Raw genomic sequence first — 18223 nt, 5'->3', positions numbered from 1 at the left:
AAACCTGCAGCTTGGTAAGGTTTGTTAGCTGTATATTGCTTTTGTTGTGAGATTGTACAACTCACAACTTCAAGAATAACAAAACAAGGAAATATTAATTGTTCTAGAGTAATACGTTGCGAGACTCAGAACTATATTAAAGCCTAAAAGATGTTTTAAAGATTATTTCTCTCTTCTCCAAGCCTTTGAAGAGCTATAGTAAGCTAAATTTTTAATTGCAGACTGTGCTTCAGTTTTTTTCCTGAAGAAAAAAAAAAGGCTGAATTGTTTCCGTGTAGCTGATAGATGAGCAAGGAGTGAAATAATTAGTTTCTGAGATGGATTAATCTCACTGTAAGATGACTGCCATACTGGAAACTGCCTGTGATCTTGCCTGCAAGGTTCAGCTGTTCCTGCTTGGGAAAAAAAGAAAGTGACTCTCATTACGAGTCTTTCTCTTCTCAACAAGTATGACTTGATGATCTTGGAGGTCTTTTCCAACCTAAGTGATTCTATGATCATGTAAGTAGGCAATGATCGTGGCATAAAGTAAAGTGCAAAAGGCAGTGCTTGTGGAGCTTCCCTCACCTGGATGCCTTCGCTTGGCAGACTTCTGTTCCCATGCTACAGGCACAGGGAAGAAAAGCAGACTCGAGCCAGCATAGGAAATGCAGCTATCACAGTAATGCTGATACATGTGTCTGACAGCAGTAGGGAATTTGCAGCCACATCCGTGGGACTTGCCTGTGCTGAACCCTATAAGGGTACAGAGAAGTTCTCTGCCTACTTGGTAAAATACTTAAACAGACCTTACCATTCACACATCACTGTTGTTCAATCTGCATTCCCTTTACTTAGGGCCTGTTCAGCCCTTTGGCCCATGTAGTAGAGGCTGGGGAAGATGAAAACCAAAAGAAAATGGCTCTTGAGGTAACCAGTTGAGCATTTGGTTCCTTTTTAGCCTCAACATAGTTGTCTTCTGTCTTGCCAATGTGGAAAAACAGCGATGTTTTGTAAATATGCCTTGTTTGTTTTCCCTGAAGTTATGTTTTCTTATTCAAGCATCCTGCCAGATCAAAAGATTATTTTTTTCAGGTGCAAATTTCCTAGCAGGAAAATCTCTTGTTATCTGCCAGAACCTTGAAATTCAGGATGTTCAAATCCAAACCAAACAAGCACCTCCCTCCCCTCAAGACTTGTAAGTTAAATCAGTGCCGCGACAGGCTTTATATGTCTGCACAAATTTAGGGCCAGAGATACCAAGGGAAAGAAGAAGAATCCTTGCACTTTAGTGCCCCATCACACAGGAAGGTGCTCAACTTTTTATTCTCTTCAGTCTGAATAATGTTATATTGCCCTTCCCTCTTGCTTAGCATATCTTTTGAATTTTCTCTTTTCCTTTATTTAAGATACTGGAATAGAAACAATCCTATTGAGAGTATGTTTCTGGGCCTGAGAAACACATATCTTGGCAGTCTTCAGCCGTACTTGATCTTGTATTAATGCAGGGACTGTAGCATAGGTTGAAGGGCCGTGTTACCCTAGCTGACCTCCTGCAGGAGGAGCAATGAGGGTGCAGGTATGTGTTGGCAAACTCCTAGTCTTCAGTGGTGAGAACTGAATTAATGCACCAAAATTTTTCTTCTGTGTCATTCTGCAGGAGCTCTAGGAATGTGTCACCTGAAAAATACTCGTTTACCTTTTGGTCTTGAGATGATTGTTAGAAAACCTAATATAAAGCACATTTATGAGGATGCTAAGAAAATGCCCTTAACTTAAACTTGAAGGAGGTACTTAAATATATAATATTTAAGAGTCAGTTAGAAGAAGATGGCTGTTACTAACAACAGTTAGAAATCTATTTCTTCAAATATGTTTTTCAAAAATGGTGCCATTTTGTCTTTTATGGCTAATACCTGAGCTGATACTAAGTTTTGATTATTTGCCTCAACAAATTTCCTTCAAAAATGAAATTTTGGATTTAAAAAAACAACAAAACAACCACTTTTGGTGTAAGAAGATTCTGCAGAGCAGCTTGGTCTGATTCTGGAAACTGCAGAAAACAGGAGAGGGTTTTTTTTTTTTGGCTTTATTTCTTATTATAAATATGGAATGGTTGTCTAACACTTATGAATCCACAGGTATTTCTCATTGTAGAAAGTTTCACTTGTAGTGTCATCTTCCTGAGATACTTTTTTACAAAGTATAATTTTTTTTTGCTAGATTTTTCTGTCAGGGAAGTCTTAAACACTTACAATGGCCTGCTGTAGCATAATATTTTTCGGTGAGAATTTCAGCCCAACAACCTGTGTTAGAAAGCTGTATGTGAAGTTCAGTTGATGATGTGTGAACTAATGGAGGAAAATTGCAGAACTGGTCTACGTTGTTGAGTCCTCAGCAAAATATGCTTCAGCACAAGGTTTTTCATATTTTGGGGCTGTACTCTAGACTCCTGTTCAGCCATTTACTTACAAGTAAGTTTTTCCTGATTCCTAACGTGCTTAAATGCTCACAGGTATTGAAATGATTTCTCAAAACAGAGATCTCTTAGGCTTGAAAAGATACATACAGTTTGTGTGATTTCCCCCTCGCTGATTCAACTGTTTAGAGAAACATCAGATTTCTGCTCTAATTTTTGGTGAAAGCACTTCAGTGAAATGATGCAGTACCCAAGCACGTCTTTGTGATTCTTTAGTTTTCTGAGAACTACTTTCACTTTAGGGCACTTGAAAGCTTTTGTCTGAGTGAAGTTCTGCTTTTCTTTCAGTTAAGGTCTACACAAAAGGTGTAATGCATGAGAGATTTATTTCTTAGGAAGAAAATACATACTGTTCTTGACTACAAATTGTGTCTCTAAGGGGCATGTTATGTTCAGTCAGTGTTATTAACTCTTGCTTTTCATGCAAGGAGTATAAATTTTCTTTGAACAGGAAGAAGAGCTACTTAATGAGTAGCATTGAACAAGAAAATGATGTAGCATACATCTTGTAATTCACTATAAATTTTTAGACATTATTTTGATAAGGTAGTTTGAAACAGATTTTATTTCAACCTGATACATTTTACTACCTTAATTTATCTTAACTTTTAAAGGAAGTGCTATGGTAATTGTGCCAGTAGCAACTTCAAGACAGTTGTATAATTATAAATCAAAAAAAGTTCTAGAAGGTTATAAATTCATCTCATTTTATAACTATACAAGGTTTTCATCATAGTCCTTGTGAAATGCCATAGATGAAAAGGTAATGCCTTCTCCACTCCCATGATTACATCCTTACCTGAGAAGGCTAATTTTGTTTGTCAGTTTTCGTAGTAGAAGTATGTAAAGATTCTAATACTTGTATTTATCTAGTCTGTGCTGTAGGTTGTATTTAGTTGTATCATCACTCTGTAACAACTAAAAATAATATAGTGAGTGTTTTGTGGAAATGTTGCACTATTTCCTTTTTATGGCTTTTATTTAGCCTCAAATGAATACAGTTGCATATAGAGAAACGTGTATCTCCCATACAGAGTTTTTTTCAGGGTTTTTAATCAGACAATGGTATCAGCAGTTTATACTGCTGAGCCTTATCTCCAGTGTTGCCAGCGCAGTGACCTGCAATAACGTGATCCTTGTGGAAGCAGAGGACTTTACATAGCTAAAAGAAACACGGCTTTAGAAAAGCTAATTTAAGATAAAATGATGGACTGAATGGGTGCTTCTGAATTGTTGCCTACTATGGTGAGACTGAAGTAAGTGTTCTCTGTATTAAGGTCCTTCCTGCCTTGTTGCAGGACTTGTGCTTGATGTTTTATTTCTTGAAGTTAAGCCTGTGGTTTGATACTATAGGGACTTCAAGATGAAAGCTGTGAGAGTTCTTACACTTTCCAGAGTACTCTGTCAGTGTGCAGATATGGTGGTGTTCGGTGGACTGGCACAGGTTTTTAAAAACTGTCTTAACAAAAAAAAGGCTACCATTTTCTAAGGTTGTATTTTTTACTAAGTTAATAGTGTAGCTCCACAAACAGTTTTGTGGGTACAATTGGAGAGGTAGTATGAACCGCTAAGCTGCTTGAAACCTCCATATTGTCAAGCCAGAATCTCCCAAACAGTACGTATATACCTATAGGGACCTGATGGGTGATGTGAAGGATGATTTCTTTTGCAACTAATGCTGTAAAACTCATGTCATTAAGTCATAGCCAGCTAGCTGTGTTGATCCTTTCTGTAAAGGCTTCAGTCAAGGCTAGATTTTGTCAGTTTTATTTGTGAAAACAACTTCTGGTTATTCCCATTTTAAATCTAATAGTATTACTCAAAGAAAATATCGTTGTGGACTGACTTTTTGTCTTGTGTCTGTCCTTATTGGCAGGACCGAACTTGAACATGCCATAGCTGTTCAAGATAGGCAGGTATAACTTATCAGACAAAATTTCTGCAACTAGGTATAACAGTTGGCCAAAATAGAAAGGGTCATTCATATTTTTCCTTTTATTATAAGAAAAGAGAACGATTATAAAAAACAGAAATCTATGACTGAACATATGAAATTTAAATGTTATTTTACTAGGGTCAGGACAGATGACCCCAAAGCTCCTAAATCACAACATTTGTTCTGGTTCTGTTTGTCTGTTTACCTCAATTCTTCAGCCATGTTTTTCTGTAAGTACCAATAGTATTTTGTGAAGAAAGCTACACCAGGTAAACATTGAATTTTCAGTTGCTAAGTGCTGGCAAGGGCACATCAGGTTTGCGCGTGCATTTATGAACGTTCAGTTTGTGCTCTATGTAAAAAGGGTATTGAACTGCAAGTTAGAATCTTTTTTCTTTATTATTTGGATGTTCAGAACCATGAAGTGGTTTGTGGGCTTGGTGAGGATTAGTGAGGAGCTGAGGCGGTTATGACAGAAGGTGGAGGGGCCGCTTGACGGACGAGGGGCCGGTGTTGCTGCGCGCTCCCTGCCTGAGGGGAGCCGCCGCCAGGGGGCGCTGCGAGCCCGCCTCGTGTCGGGGCCGCGGCCGAAGGGGCTGCAGCGGGGCGGCCGCCCCTTCACTTCCCTTCTCTTCCCTTCCCTTCCCCTCCTTTCTCTCCCTCTTCCTTCCCCTCCTTTCCCTTCCCCCCCCTTCCCTTCCTTTCCCTTTCTCGTGCGCCCCCGCGGAGGTGCCCGCAGAGGAGAGCAGCGGCCCCGCGGGGCCTCCGCCGCCTTCTCCGCTGCTGGGGCTGTGTCCCCTGAGACGGGGCCGTTCTTGGGCTTGCTCCCCGAAACGCTGTGTTTGTCGCCCTTCTGGGGCTGCAAATTGATTTTTTAAAACTGTTTTATACTTCAGCAGCACATAAATCCTTCTGTTCAACATCTAACTTTGTATCAAAACACAGAAATCATTTCGCTCTTTAAAGCGACAGATGTTAAAATTATATTTCAATCCGCTTCCATTAAGATCTCCCTGCAAAAGGAGGCAGTGCAATTTTGCCTTTAAACACAGACGTGCCGTGCTATCCTTTATCTGATTTTACACAAACGTACTGCGTGACACTTTTTCTTGAGTGAGTTTAAACATGCAAACCTTACGGCTGCCGACGTCCTGACAGCTTCAGTCAGTTTGTTTGATTTCTGCAAGCCACATACGCGGTGGATATTACTACCACCCCTAAAAAACTTCTAGCTGCTTGTAGTTACGCTGAAACTTACTGAAAATTATGCTTTCGAATGCTCATTTGGTAGTCCTAAAAAGGAGGTTAGAGAAGCATCTCTTTTAAGCGAATAATTTGTTAGTAGCTTGCTGCAGGCAGCTGTCTTTTAGCAGCACTAAAATGAGCTGGAAGATTTGTATCCACCTAAATTCTGCGTTCAAGTATTTCTCTACATGCAAGTTTTGAACTTGAAGTCAAAAGATTTTTCTTCATGCTTTGTTTACTCTTAACTGTGTTCTTTATTTATAGTCACGATATACAATTGTTTAGTTTGCTAGACGGATATTTCATATAGCTTCAACACTTGCAGGAATACAGTAATTTTGATGTAGTCAGCAATATGAAAGCCCAATTTCTCTTTCTTATTCTCTTCAATTTAGGTAAAATACTGCAAATGACTTATTCTGAATTTGATTTTTCTTGCTAATGCAATAGGCTCAACTCTGACTAAAGAAATCAAATTGTACAGAAGAGGATAAGCAAATAGGAAAAGTATATTTAGATTTTTAATATTTTTTTTTAATTTCAGGTATTAGTTTATGAATTTTATGTTAGTCATATGAAAATATTCAGCCTTATGCTCCTTGTTTGTTAGGAGAGAAAAAACATACAGGTTATTTTCCCTGAGTATTCAGAAGGTTTTTTCAACTCCTTTTTGGTGAGTTACAAAGAGTGTGAAGGTTATTTGATTTTTACAAATTCATTTGATGTATTAGTTGTTCAGTTTTGGGTATATACAAACTTAATATGAAAACATCATATATTCTTCCACACCTCATATCACCCAGATACAAATGACCTCATGTTTATATTTTATCATTAATTTGTTGAAATACTGTGGTAAAGAATACCTACTGTGTTAGTTTCTACTGAAACCAGAGTCCCGGCTAATTCTTGTAGCTGCTTTAGTACAGATCCATTTATGAAACAATATTACTCCGAACATATGGCAAAGGTGAAACTTACTAGTTTTTTTTTTTTTTTCTTACCAAGCATTTGAATTTTGCTGTACCATGAAAAAGAAGTCTGGCTATAGCCATTTGTTTTTTAGGAGAAGATTTTTTTCAGGCAGTTGCTAGAACGTATAGACATCCTGGTAGCCCGGCTTGTATTCAACTATCAAACAGGGGTAGGCGCCTTCCTGGGTGCCGAAAAGTTAGGAAAGCAGCAGTTTTAGGCTACCTGTGTGTTTGGTGGAAACAGAGCTTCATCTGGAAGGACACCCAGACTATGTGAAGACAGCGGTGTCCGTTGTGGTAAAACTTTCTGCTTCATCTGTGATTATGAATCTTTGGTCTTAGACAACGCGCTCCAGGAGTGGAAATTTCCATTCAGTTTGACTGCCTGGATTGCGCTATATCTACTTTGTGCACAGTTTGTTTTGGTCTCCAGCAGGTCCTTTCTTAAGAGATTGATTTTTTTCACGGTCCCTGTGTTCCCATGTGCCTTTGGCTGGTTATTTTGACTCTCAGCTCATTTGTTCTTTTGGTAACACTTCTCCCAGTGTGTCTGGACCAAAAGGAAGAGAATGATCTTTTAACACCTTCTTGCCTCTTTCCATTCCCCCCTCCCCTTTCCTTTTCTGCTAATGCAAGTATTTAGCCGTTTCCTTCCCCAAAGAATGCTGTAATAAACCTGAGGGAGCTGAAGAAAAGCACAGCAAATGGCACAAACCCCACGTGCCAGGTTCTTATTCCAAGAGTCAAAATAAAGGAAATGCAGGTAGTTCTATTGAGCAACCATTCAAAGCAAGAAATCTTGGTTAAAAAATAATGAAAATGGGTTGAAATAATTATTAGTAGTAAATATAAAACAAAAGATCTTTTTTTTTTTTTTTTTTAAGGTATCTTCACTATCAGATGCATTTTCTGTTTTGTGGCCAGGCACTAGTGCTGGTGTTCTTAAGTTACTACCTGAAATAGATGCTTTCTCCTGAAAACAAGAGTGTTGTTTGGGACATAATTTGCATAATACAAAAAATTGGAAAAGCACATTGAACAGCGAATTTCTTGCAAAAATTGCATGAAACTCTTTTTTTTTTTATGATCTGACAGTTGCTTCTTGCAACAGCTTAAACTGGCAGCGGTCCCTCCAGGCAGGTAGGAGTGCACGCAGCGGTGCTTCCCTCTCCTGCTCTCAGGGGCTGGCGGGTGATGGTGGGTGGCTGTGCTTGAACCCCGCGGGTGCTGAGAGGTTGCCAAATGGTGAGGCTAGGAACAGCACTCAGGTGTGAACAGAAACAATGTGAATCCCTCCAGTTCGGGGGCTGTTAGAATAGTAGCTTTTTATATGAATTTCATTATTCTGTAACTTTTTTTTCCCTGAGGAATGTACTTTTTATCTTGCATTGCAACAGAATTATCATAATTTTTTAAAGATCAGCAAGGATGTTTTAGTGAGCAGGAAATGGCATCAGAAGAGTTGTTCTTTCTTGGTTAATAATGTTTTATGGATTTTCCACAACTGCATAATCTAGAAAAATTAAGTAGTGTTATTCTTTTCTAGAAAAAAAAACAACAATCATATGTTGTCAAGGTATAAACTGCATTAAACCCAAGTCATGCCTTTTTTTTTTTGTGTATAGTGTTAGTATTTATTTTATTAATAGACTAAGACGTGTTACTGGCCCAAGGTTCAGTACCAAATCTTGAATTGAATCCTTGAGCAATAGACTTGGTTGAAATCTGTCTTCCTAACAGGAAACCTGCTGACGCACTGGACTTGAAAAGAAATCGATTCAAAGATTACTAAACGTAAATGATTTTCTAGAGAAATATCAGCCTTTGATAGAAAGGAGAAAAATCCTCAGAGCATAGATCTATATTTTATCATTATTTGTGATTAATAAATTCTATTAAATCCAGTGGTGCAATCAAAAATATGTGGAGGAAACTGGAAGAGCTCAAATGAGCAAATCTTTTTGCTGTAGTCTGGTGAGTCAATATGCAGAGTCTTTATAATGGCAAAATTAGGGACGTAAAAACTTTAAAAATTGTACTGAGAATGACCTGGGGGTGCATAGCTGCAGATGTAATAGTTAATGTTAAATGTATATAACTTCTCATCAGCTGTACGTACAAAATTATCCTTATTGGAGATAAGATTGTTCCTGCCCATCAAACATAAAGACATTTGCTTTATTTTGGTTTGTGGTGTATTGGTTGAGAAGTTTCTATAGTATGCAGCTTGTCTTTTGTTTCACTGTTTGCTGAATACACAGTTTGATTTCTTTTATTGGATTACATGCCTGAGTTCAGCATAAATTCATGCAGTAGAAAAATCCACATTAAAATAGATTGTTTACTCTTCAGTAAAATACTCGTACGTTTTTGTAGGTCTGGTATGATATCCTCAATGCAGATATTTATAGCCGACATGCAGCATTGTGGAGCTTTATTCAATAATAGAAATGGAAAGATTTCTTAAAACTTTTTTTTAGGGAAAAAAAAGGCATGTTCTTTGTGTGATATATTTAGGTCATAAGGGACATCTGCTAAGGATAATTTTTTAACACTTGCTAACAATCCTAATATAATATGGCCTATTCATCAGTCATATTGTTCCTGACTTGGCTGGTGTGGATTTTAGTGATTCCCGATGTGCATTCAGACTCTCTTAATTGCTAGTTTCTTGCTGTTCTATCTTATTGTTTTGGAGGACAATGCATAAACGGGCGCAGAATAATCAAAATGGTTTCCCTGGCCATATTAGGCACCTAACAGAGAGATATTTACTCTGTGTGTGTGTGTGTGTTTGGTTTGCAAGTGGAAGTCTTACAGAAACAAAGTAAATCTTAATGTGGAAATAAAGCCACAGATTTGAATGCTCTCTTCTTTCAGTCTGTGTGTGTATATATATAAATAAGTAACTCCTGATATATCTTGGAGCTTTTATAGCCTGCGTTTATGCAGGAGAGAAATTAGAGGGGTAAGGTAGGGAAACAGAACAGACACTGAACTTCGGGACTTTAGGGTTCTTGATAACCTGTTATATTGTGCCAATTCAGTGCCTTTGATTTAGAAGGGAAAGCTGGTTCGGAGATCTTTGTGCTGTAACTGAGATCTAATCTTACATTTGCATGAAGCCAGAATTGCACTCAGCTGCAAGGCATTTGACTTCTGAAGAGGTGCATGTAATATTCCTCCAACTTGCACGCGCAAGACAAATAGTGAGATGGGCAACGCAAAGCTGAGTTGTTTGGGGGGGAGGTTATGGAAGGCTTCTGTGTTTTAGGTTTTAATATCAGCGAAACAGGAGAAGTGACCAGCTGAAAGACTGGCAAAATTCCTGAAAGGTACTTGCAATTTGAATTCCCCGTGTAAATGGAAATAGATCTTCCCACCATGTTTTTTCATGCAGAAATCTTGATTTTTAGTGGTTTACATTGCTCTGTACTTTGGATTTATCTACTGATAAATTAATGTCTGATGCTTTAGGATAATCATTCTAATCATTGAGTGTTTTATCTTAATCCAGTTTTTGTAACTCTCAACTGTTTGTGATAGTGCAGGAACAAAAGTAGAAATCAGGGCTTTTACAGCAAGCTGGGGGAAGCTTTCTTTACAGCTTGCTTCAGGTGTTGAATCTCTTTTTAAGTCTTATCCCTCTGATTTTGGGAGGAAACAAAAGGACTTCATTTGCTGGATTTGTCACACTCATTTTTAATCGGTTGTCTTAGCCAAGCACAACAGGTCATCTTTTAAAATCCCACATAGCTGCAAAACATGAAAGTACTTTTTTATAGTTCCTTAGGTGATTTTTAGTTCTGCTTTAACAAGACATGTTTAATAAAATTGGTTTGGGCTATTAAAGTAGTAACAGCGATCGGGAATAAATCAGCTTGTGACTGTTCAGTCACTTGCTGAGTATACTTGAAAGACCATGGTGTAGGCAAATGTTGATTTTATTCCGAGTCGAAATCTGTAGCTACATAGCTTAATTAAATAATTTTACCAGACTTGATAGTTATTCTCTGTATGAAATAGTTTAAAATTTGATTCATCTATGCGCTGTTGATTAAAAACAGTTTGATAAAAGCTTCGTGTAAACTGCTTTAGTTAAAGTACGCTTTATGCTTAAGCCGTGCGTTTCACAGAGCTGCTGATTTTCTGTGGCTGCAGTCGGGGAGAAAGGAGTGAGGGAAGACGGTTTGAAAAGGAAATTGAAGACGCTGTTGTAAGAATGCAGTTTGGACACTGGGTGCCACTCCTGGTACACACAGAGGCTCGAAAGCCTTCCTCGTACAGTGAAACAACGAGCGCTCTTAAAAATGGAGGTCTTTTTTGCTCATAAAATTCTGAAGGTCTCCGTCCTCTGAGCCAAGTGGTTCATCTGGTTGGAAAAACATATTCTTCAGTCCTACGAGGAGTAACTAAAGCTTACAAGGGCAAGGCTTTTTTAATTTCTTCTGTCATCATGCTGGGGATGATTTTCTGGACTTGATGTCTTGCTATCTAGTTACATAGCTTCCATCATGTGCAAGAAAGACAAGATTACAGCACCAAGCGTTCAGGAACAGGGGAACTAGACCAAATACAACAATTCTCAGAAATAGGAAGAGTAATTTGGAAGTGAAGTAGGAACGAAACGCCTCCCTCAAATTTTATCATCTTTGTGTTATTTTTTTCATAGGCTTATTGCTGTTAAAAGAGTACAGTGTTAAAAACAATCACGAGGTGGTACGCTGCTGGTGGAAAACTGCATTGAAGGAGACCGTTAAGGATGGGTTAGGGGTTGATCAGCCTTACAGAACCTAGAATTGGGCATATAAAGATCGTTTTCAGTAAGCACCAAGTGCTAAAGGTAAGGGGAGTGCTGAGGAGTGGGAGCGAGGAGAAGCGTGCAGATGTAAACTGGAAGAAGGTTACAGCTCCCGTCCTGAAAGCTGTGGAGCTCAAGCTGGGAAGTGCAGCGTGATTAATGCCTTAGTGTGCTCGTGCCCGGAGGCATCTGCTGGCTCCGGGTGTCCTGAGCGTTGTACAAACACATACGTGCTCAAACTGTTTAGAAATGACACGGGAGTGGAGGTGGCCAGGTCTCCTGGTGGAATACTGGCCTGTCTGTAACTGGCTTGTTCGGAAACAGAAATTTCAGTAGTATTGACAGGTAAATGGGGGGTTTAGAAGGCTAAATGGCACAGCATTTTAAAAAATGTTAGACTTCTAAACCCGATTTCCATGCTAAAATTTTACCCGCTGTCTTGTTTGAAAAGGAATAGAAATAGTGGGTCAGAAATTAAAATGTGCGTGGAAGGGGGGGGGGAGGAAAGCAAGACACTACTTGAAATAATGAATTGCAGGGTGAGGGATGAGGGAGTTCTTTGTAAAATTTTACTTTGATACAATTATGCAGAATTAAAAGCAAAAAGTCCCTCCATCCTCAAATGTAGAAATTTGATCTTTTGGTTTCGCTTTTCAAAATGACATTTGAAAACGGGCTCGTGTTACTTAGTGCTTCAGTCTGTGCTGTTTGAACCTTCCAAGCCACTTTTCTTGTAATGACGTTCCAAATGAAAAGTTAATCAATGTATTTGGATGCATAAAGCACAGAGCTAAAAATGAATAAATTTCAGATTGTCCCATTTCTTTTGTGTGCTTGCTGTCAGAGGTTATACGCCTCCTGTTAAAAACCTTAAAAAAAAAAAAAAGTTAGAAAAAATACCAAGTGTTTTAAATGAAACTTACAAGTTAAGTCTCACAGTTCCCATTATTTTTTTGGGACTTCCCAGGACAAGCACAGTGGCTCGTCAAAAACTATGGCAAACGTGAGTCATTTGGTACGTCTTTTGGAATTAGCTTAATGTAGATAGTGAATAATACAAAACCACATCGGTTTCTGTCATTTTGCCAACTGTGGCAAAAAGCCTGACTTTTAAAATAAGTCTTTTTTTGAGACCTTCTTATCAAAAGACACCAGATACATAATCAGAGCCAGAAATGAAGGAATTGGCAGCAAACCTCGTGTTGACACCTGGAAATCTACTAAATGGACCAACTGAAATTAGGAATACGGTGGGTGATAAGTTGGAGCCACCTGGGTTTTACGGCCTACTTGATGCTTTGCTCACAACTTTATTTGGAGTTGTCCATTTATATTGTCAATGTTCCTTGTTGATGCTGTGATTTCGATTTTAATCTCACACAAAAGGAAGAAGGATCAGAAAAAGCGAGACACTACTCAGGTCAGAAATTGGTGTGGAAAGATGCTAGTTCAATGTGCCCACCTCAGAACAAAGGCACCTGTTGGGCGAAACTTGGGATCGGAAAGTGGAGCGGCAGATGACTTTCAGACGGGCCACATCTGCATCGTGCCACGAAGAGCATCCTAACAAGCCCTCAGAGCTCGCGTGGGCTGCGAGCAGACGGGAGTTCGCATCTCCTGGGTGGTTGTGCTGCCACCTGTGTGGAGGGCTTAGCCTGGCCAGCCGTAGCGGTGTTTCTGTGTTGGCATGCTGCAGGGTGCATTCCTTAGGGGCTGGGGTGACCAACAAGTGTCGCTGCAGGGCTTCAGCTCGAGGCAGCCGTTGTGCAGCTCCCCGTCATGCCAAGGGTCCTGGTCCAGCTTTTGGTTCCCAGGTCTGCGCTCCCTGTGATGCAGGCATGATCCTTGTGCTTTCCCTTTGTTTATTTGTATGTCTAACATGAAGGAAAGGATCCTTAAATCCATTTGGTAACAAATTCATAAAAACCGATCCGGTTTCCCAACTTGAATATGGGAAATACCTGTCTTTATCCTTTCTCTTAAAATGTTTTTTTTTTTGATGTAGTTTTAGGGAGGTAAAATAAAACCTTCACTATGCACTAAACACCTAGATGGCTGTAACTTTCTGAGGCTTTGCTGACTGGCAGAGCTCTGAGAACCACCTTGTCTGATAGCATCTGTGTGTTTGGTAATGGGTACTGAAGCATATTATTCAGACTCAAACTCAGCAAGAAAAGTAGCATTGTTAATCAGGTACTCAGCACTGTTACTGCTAATGCTGTTACTGCTAAAAAAAAAAAAAAGGCTAAGAGGATGATAGCTGATGTTTAATGCTAAGGATGACGATAATTCTCAACTGGGATTTGGTTCGTTTCTCTTGGGTCTTTAGGATCTTTGCAGCAGACAGTGAAAGGACACTTGATTGGCTCCAGTAAGGAAAAGGTTTCTACAAAAGGAAAAAAAATAAGTTTTTGCATGTCCAAGATGGCAACAAAAAAAAAGCAGTGGGTTTAATTTTTGTCAAGGGAGGGGTAGGGGAGTCACCAGGAGGAATGCTGTACGGATGGTGCAACACGACGGCGGGGTTGAAGGAGGTGGGTAGGGGTGAGTTAGCCAAACCCTCACCAGAAATAACAGTTAGTGGTACCAAAATGGGACGAAACAGGTATCAAACGACTTGTAGCTCTGTCCCTATGGTTTCGCTATTCTATTCGATTTATCCTGAAATTGACAGATCTTAAATTACTTTCAAACTACTCAAATCTATGCATTTTAACATCTGTAACGTGATCAGCTTGTGTGGTAATCTTTTCCATACCCTCCCACCCCCGTGTGCTCCTCTTCCTTTGTACAGCAAGTGATGGGAATGTAGCTCGATTTCACTGAAAATATTTGGTGTCGTGAAATGGAAAACTGTACTTAGTGTGAAAGTTTCTCAAGCTATATTTCAAGTTATCTCTGAATAATACAAAGAAATAATGCTTCACTTTTTATTTGGCGTTTTACTCAATTGTACGTATTGCAGGGTTTTCCCTTTTGACACAGAGGAATGCAGTTGATGCAGACATGGTAAATAGAGTATAATGTCCTAATGACTTCGAGATACAGTACATGAGAAAATAATGGGTCATTTGGGGAGGATTATTTTAGAGTGAGTGGGGGAAATATGGTAAATTCTCCCCCCCTTACTAAAAAAAAAAAAAAAAGATTCTGTATTGTTTTTCTGTTGCCTGTTTGCATAGAAAAGTTAAATCTTTATGTATTTTTCCTGTAAAATATTTCTTCATTATCATGTTTAGTAATTTGAATGTAAAACTCAAGTTCATTAAATATATGCAACTGTTTCACTAATCCATGTTTTTTCTTTCAGAGCAAGTTTAGTTTTGAGGCTAATTTTTAAATTATTTTGAGTGTCTTTTTTTGCATTCAATGCTGCAGTCCCAGCATTTTCAGCTTATATACGTGCAGTGTGTACCTACATCCAGCTTGTTTATTTCCTTTCTCCTTTCTTTAGAAATTCATGTCTTTACTATAGTTTGACTTGCTTGCAAGGCTTCAGCAAATCTCTTTCAACACGTGTCCCCGGAAGGCGCTGGGCTGGCTCGGATGGCCCTAGATCCTCTTGCCTACGCTTCGCAAGTGCTGCAGGCGGCGCGGGCGGCAGATCCCAGGTAAACCTGGGGAGGTCCACGACCGACTGTGGGACCTGCACCTAGCTGCGCATTTGAGAGGCTTCCGAGTACCTTGTGCAATGCCTGTGCTTCTCTCTGAGTGCTTAAACATGACACAGTGCTTAACGCTATGTACATAAATAAATTGAGCAAATAAAAATTGGCCGCTGTTTGCTTTCATCTTCGTGTCAAAGCCAAGTATGAATATACACCCCCGTCCTCTTTTACTGTCCTAAGTCAGCTACATAAGAGGCACAGACTTGTGCTGTATTCAAAGCCTTTCTGCCATGCGTGTATTTAGCTATGGAAACCAGCTGATTAAAAGATTTGTTTCTTGTAAACCTGGACAGGTTATCTACTGGATAGTGGTAGTATCAGCACACTTTTGTATAAGCTGTTAGTAGGAAGCATGCTGCCAAATTTTGGGCTTTCGACTCAGGTAGACTTTTTCTTTCTTTCCTTTCCTAGTAAAGTCTTGCAGGTCTTTGGCTCAGATAAAAGCCCTTCCCCATTTCTTGAAAACGACAGGAAACCGTTAAGTGAATGAAATATCTTGCACTCTCGTGAAGGGTAATGATCATATGATAAAACACAATCATCTTTCCTGGTTTTGTCAAGAAACAGCTAAAATATTTAAAGAATTGTAGGCATGGTTGAATAACTGAAGCTTTCATTAAATTTATTTACTCATGTTAATTGTATTTTGTCTATAAATCAATTCAAAGCCTTCCAAATTAACAAACGGTCATTTTTGTTAGGTAGGAATAGAATTAATGTATTGTGACATGAGCAACATAATAGATCAGGTGTTTTTAAATACTTCAGCAGTCCTTTAATTAAAAATGTATTAAATACTCAGAACTGCAGTTGGTATTTTTCTTGCAGAATACTTTTCTTCTGCAGTAAGGGCTTCTGTAAATGTATATGCGTGTTCCTTTTTGTTTCTGCATGGCAGAAAGGTGTATAGCGCACTGAACATCTATAAAACGCTGTTGCTGTTGGCTCCGTGGAAAGGGAAAAATATTCAAAAGAGATTTGGAAGAAGAGAATGGAAATGGACTTCTGCTTCAGGCCTGGGGAATGGCAAAGCGTTTCTGAGCTGTTGGAAGAAAAAAAAAAAAGTCTTTGTTTATACAACTAAATCAGAAGTCAAAGCTCTAGTGCATGCAGAACTAAAGTGTATTTAGCTGGTGTCGTGGAACTTTGATCATCACCATGGTTTGTTTTGCACTTCCTTGGTAGTGCCCAATCGGGCTGTCTTTGAGTCGGCTTCCTTGTCATCGTGTCATCCACACATGCAGGCTCCGAAACTGTGGCTCTTCCATCATATCTGGAACCTTACAAAATGCTGCATTTTCTTTAACTTCCTGAAGTGAGTTGCTTTTTCTTCTGTCTTTTCTACAGAATACCACTTTGTGCTAAATTCATTTTTACTGGCACCTCTTTCCTGAAGTCTCTCCCATCTCCCATCCGAATGATGGCACGAGGGTAATAGCTGATTAACGACTATTTTCTGCTCTCTCCTTGATCTTTCTCTTTCCTTCCCCCTGCTTGTCCTCTTTAACGCAGAACAGATCTGCCCTCGCTTGCACTGCTGCTCTTTTTTTTCCCTGCACTTCCTCCTTTGAAACCGTTTTCTCTGTCTGATACTCTGACCTGTTGGCCAGGCTGATAAAAGCTCCCTTTGCTGCACTGTCCCTTTGGCCGCCTCTGCTGGATCCGTATCACTGGTGAATCTCGACTGCGAGTTTTCCAGTGTTTATCTTCTTGCCTGCTCCTACCTTCAGATCGTTTCATTAATTTAGAAGGAAGTCTTCATCGAACATATTATTTAAAAAGCATTACGATGAACGAAGTGCAAGTGTTAAAACTGGTTCTAGACCCAACGTGCAGCTCGAAAGGTACGCAATTAAAAGCTAAACTTACAAAGATGGCCAGTGATCCTTGTGCTCCCCCTACGCTACAGCTTTTATGCGAGCTGGATGGTACCTGGCAGCATCTCCCTTACATGCAGCTGACAGAAGTTTCATGGGTCTCCTCGCCTTGCAGCCGAAAACCTGATGTCTGTGTGCGGCTTGCAGGCTGCGTGTTTGGGCATTCAACCCGAAGCTGCAGATCTCTTGAACCAAATGCCCTCTTTTATGCAGCAAAGGGTAGGTAGCCGAACCACAAAAGTGCACTGTGTCTAAGATGTCTGCTGCGGGGCACCTCGCCAGCCGGTGTAGTAGAGAGTTTAAATGGTTGTAAAGCTGCCAACACGAGGTATAAGGTGGGATAAGAGAATGATTTGTACCTAGAGTGTGAGATTAATACCCTGCACTTGCATAGCACCTTTCATTTGAGGATCTTGGCACGCTTTATGATCAGTTAATTGCCTCATAACCTCTCTGTGAGGTAAACTATCACTAGTTTACAGTCAAAGAAAACTGATGCATAGAAGAATTGAAGTAACTTCTTTGGGATGCCTGGGTAGTTGGGGGAGAAACGTGTGAAGTTTTTCTCTCGCTAATTCTGGAATGCCGAACATCACAGCGTTTAATTTCCCTAAACAAAAGGCAATAACTTACCCTCGCTTTCTTATTCCTCCAGCGCTTCGGCTGTGTGGGCTCCTTTTCTGTGCTTTTTTCCCCTCTGTGCTCCTTTGAACTGTGGTCTTCCAGGTGGCAACTAAGGGAGCTGCTGGAAAGGGAAACCAAGCGCGCTTTTAGCCCTGAGTTACAAGCACTGCAGCTCACTAAAAAAGTCTTTCTGAGACCCTGAAGAGCGGAGCTTTGCCATGAAACGACTTTGAATCTTTTTGCTTTCTTCCCGTTCTCAGCATACAGGTGGCTCAGAGCCTCCCTGTTTGTTTCCCCTTGTTCTTGCCACTTTGAGAGACGACAAAACAGAAAACAGCAGTGCCTGATTTACCCTGCTCCTTCGCCAGGCTGCGGGCGAGGGTCTGGCGGCTGATGCTGAGGCAGGGCTTTGTCTCTGCTAGACCTTACAGGCATCAAGTCGTGGCAGCGCAATTCATATGAACGCAGCTCTCCGTGCTCCAAAGAAAACAACTTTTGCAGTTAGTTTATTCCTAATTGGCCTTTTCCACCTTAGGAATAAAACAATCGGAGCTATCTTTTTAATTGTTTTAGCCACACTTGTATAAAATTCCTCTTCTTTACTGGTTATAAAGACGGGAGTAAGGAGAAGTTACTACGT

General features: G+C 39.8%; 1 protein-coding gene across 1 annotated transcript in view; it reads left to right on the top strand.

Moving 5' to 3' along the window:
- The window catches only part of EIF3H (eukaryotic translation initiation factor 3 subunit H), an 85514-nt gene that overhangs the window by 23216 nt on the left and 44075 nt on the right, over positions 1 to 18223 (top strand). The window lies entirely within an intron of this gene.

Source organism: Anser brachyrhynchus (genome assembly GCF_964034855.1).
Source record: "Anser brachyrhynchus genome assembly, chromosome: 2".
NCBI classification, from domain to species: domain Eukaryota; kingdom Metazoa; phylum Chordata; class Aves; order Anseriformes; family Anatidae; genus Anser; species Anser brachyrhynchus.
The sequence above is the reverse complement of the archived record's forward strand: the minus strand, read 5'-3'. Positions and strand labels throughout refer to the sequence as shown.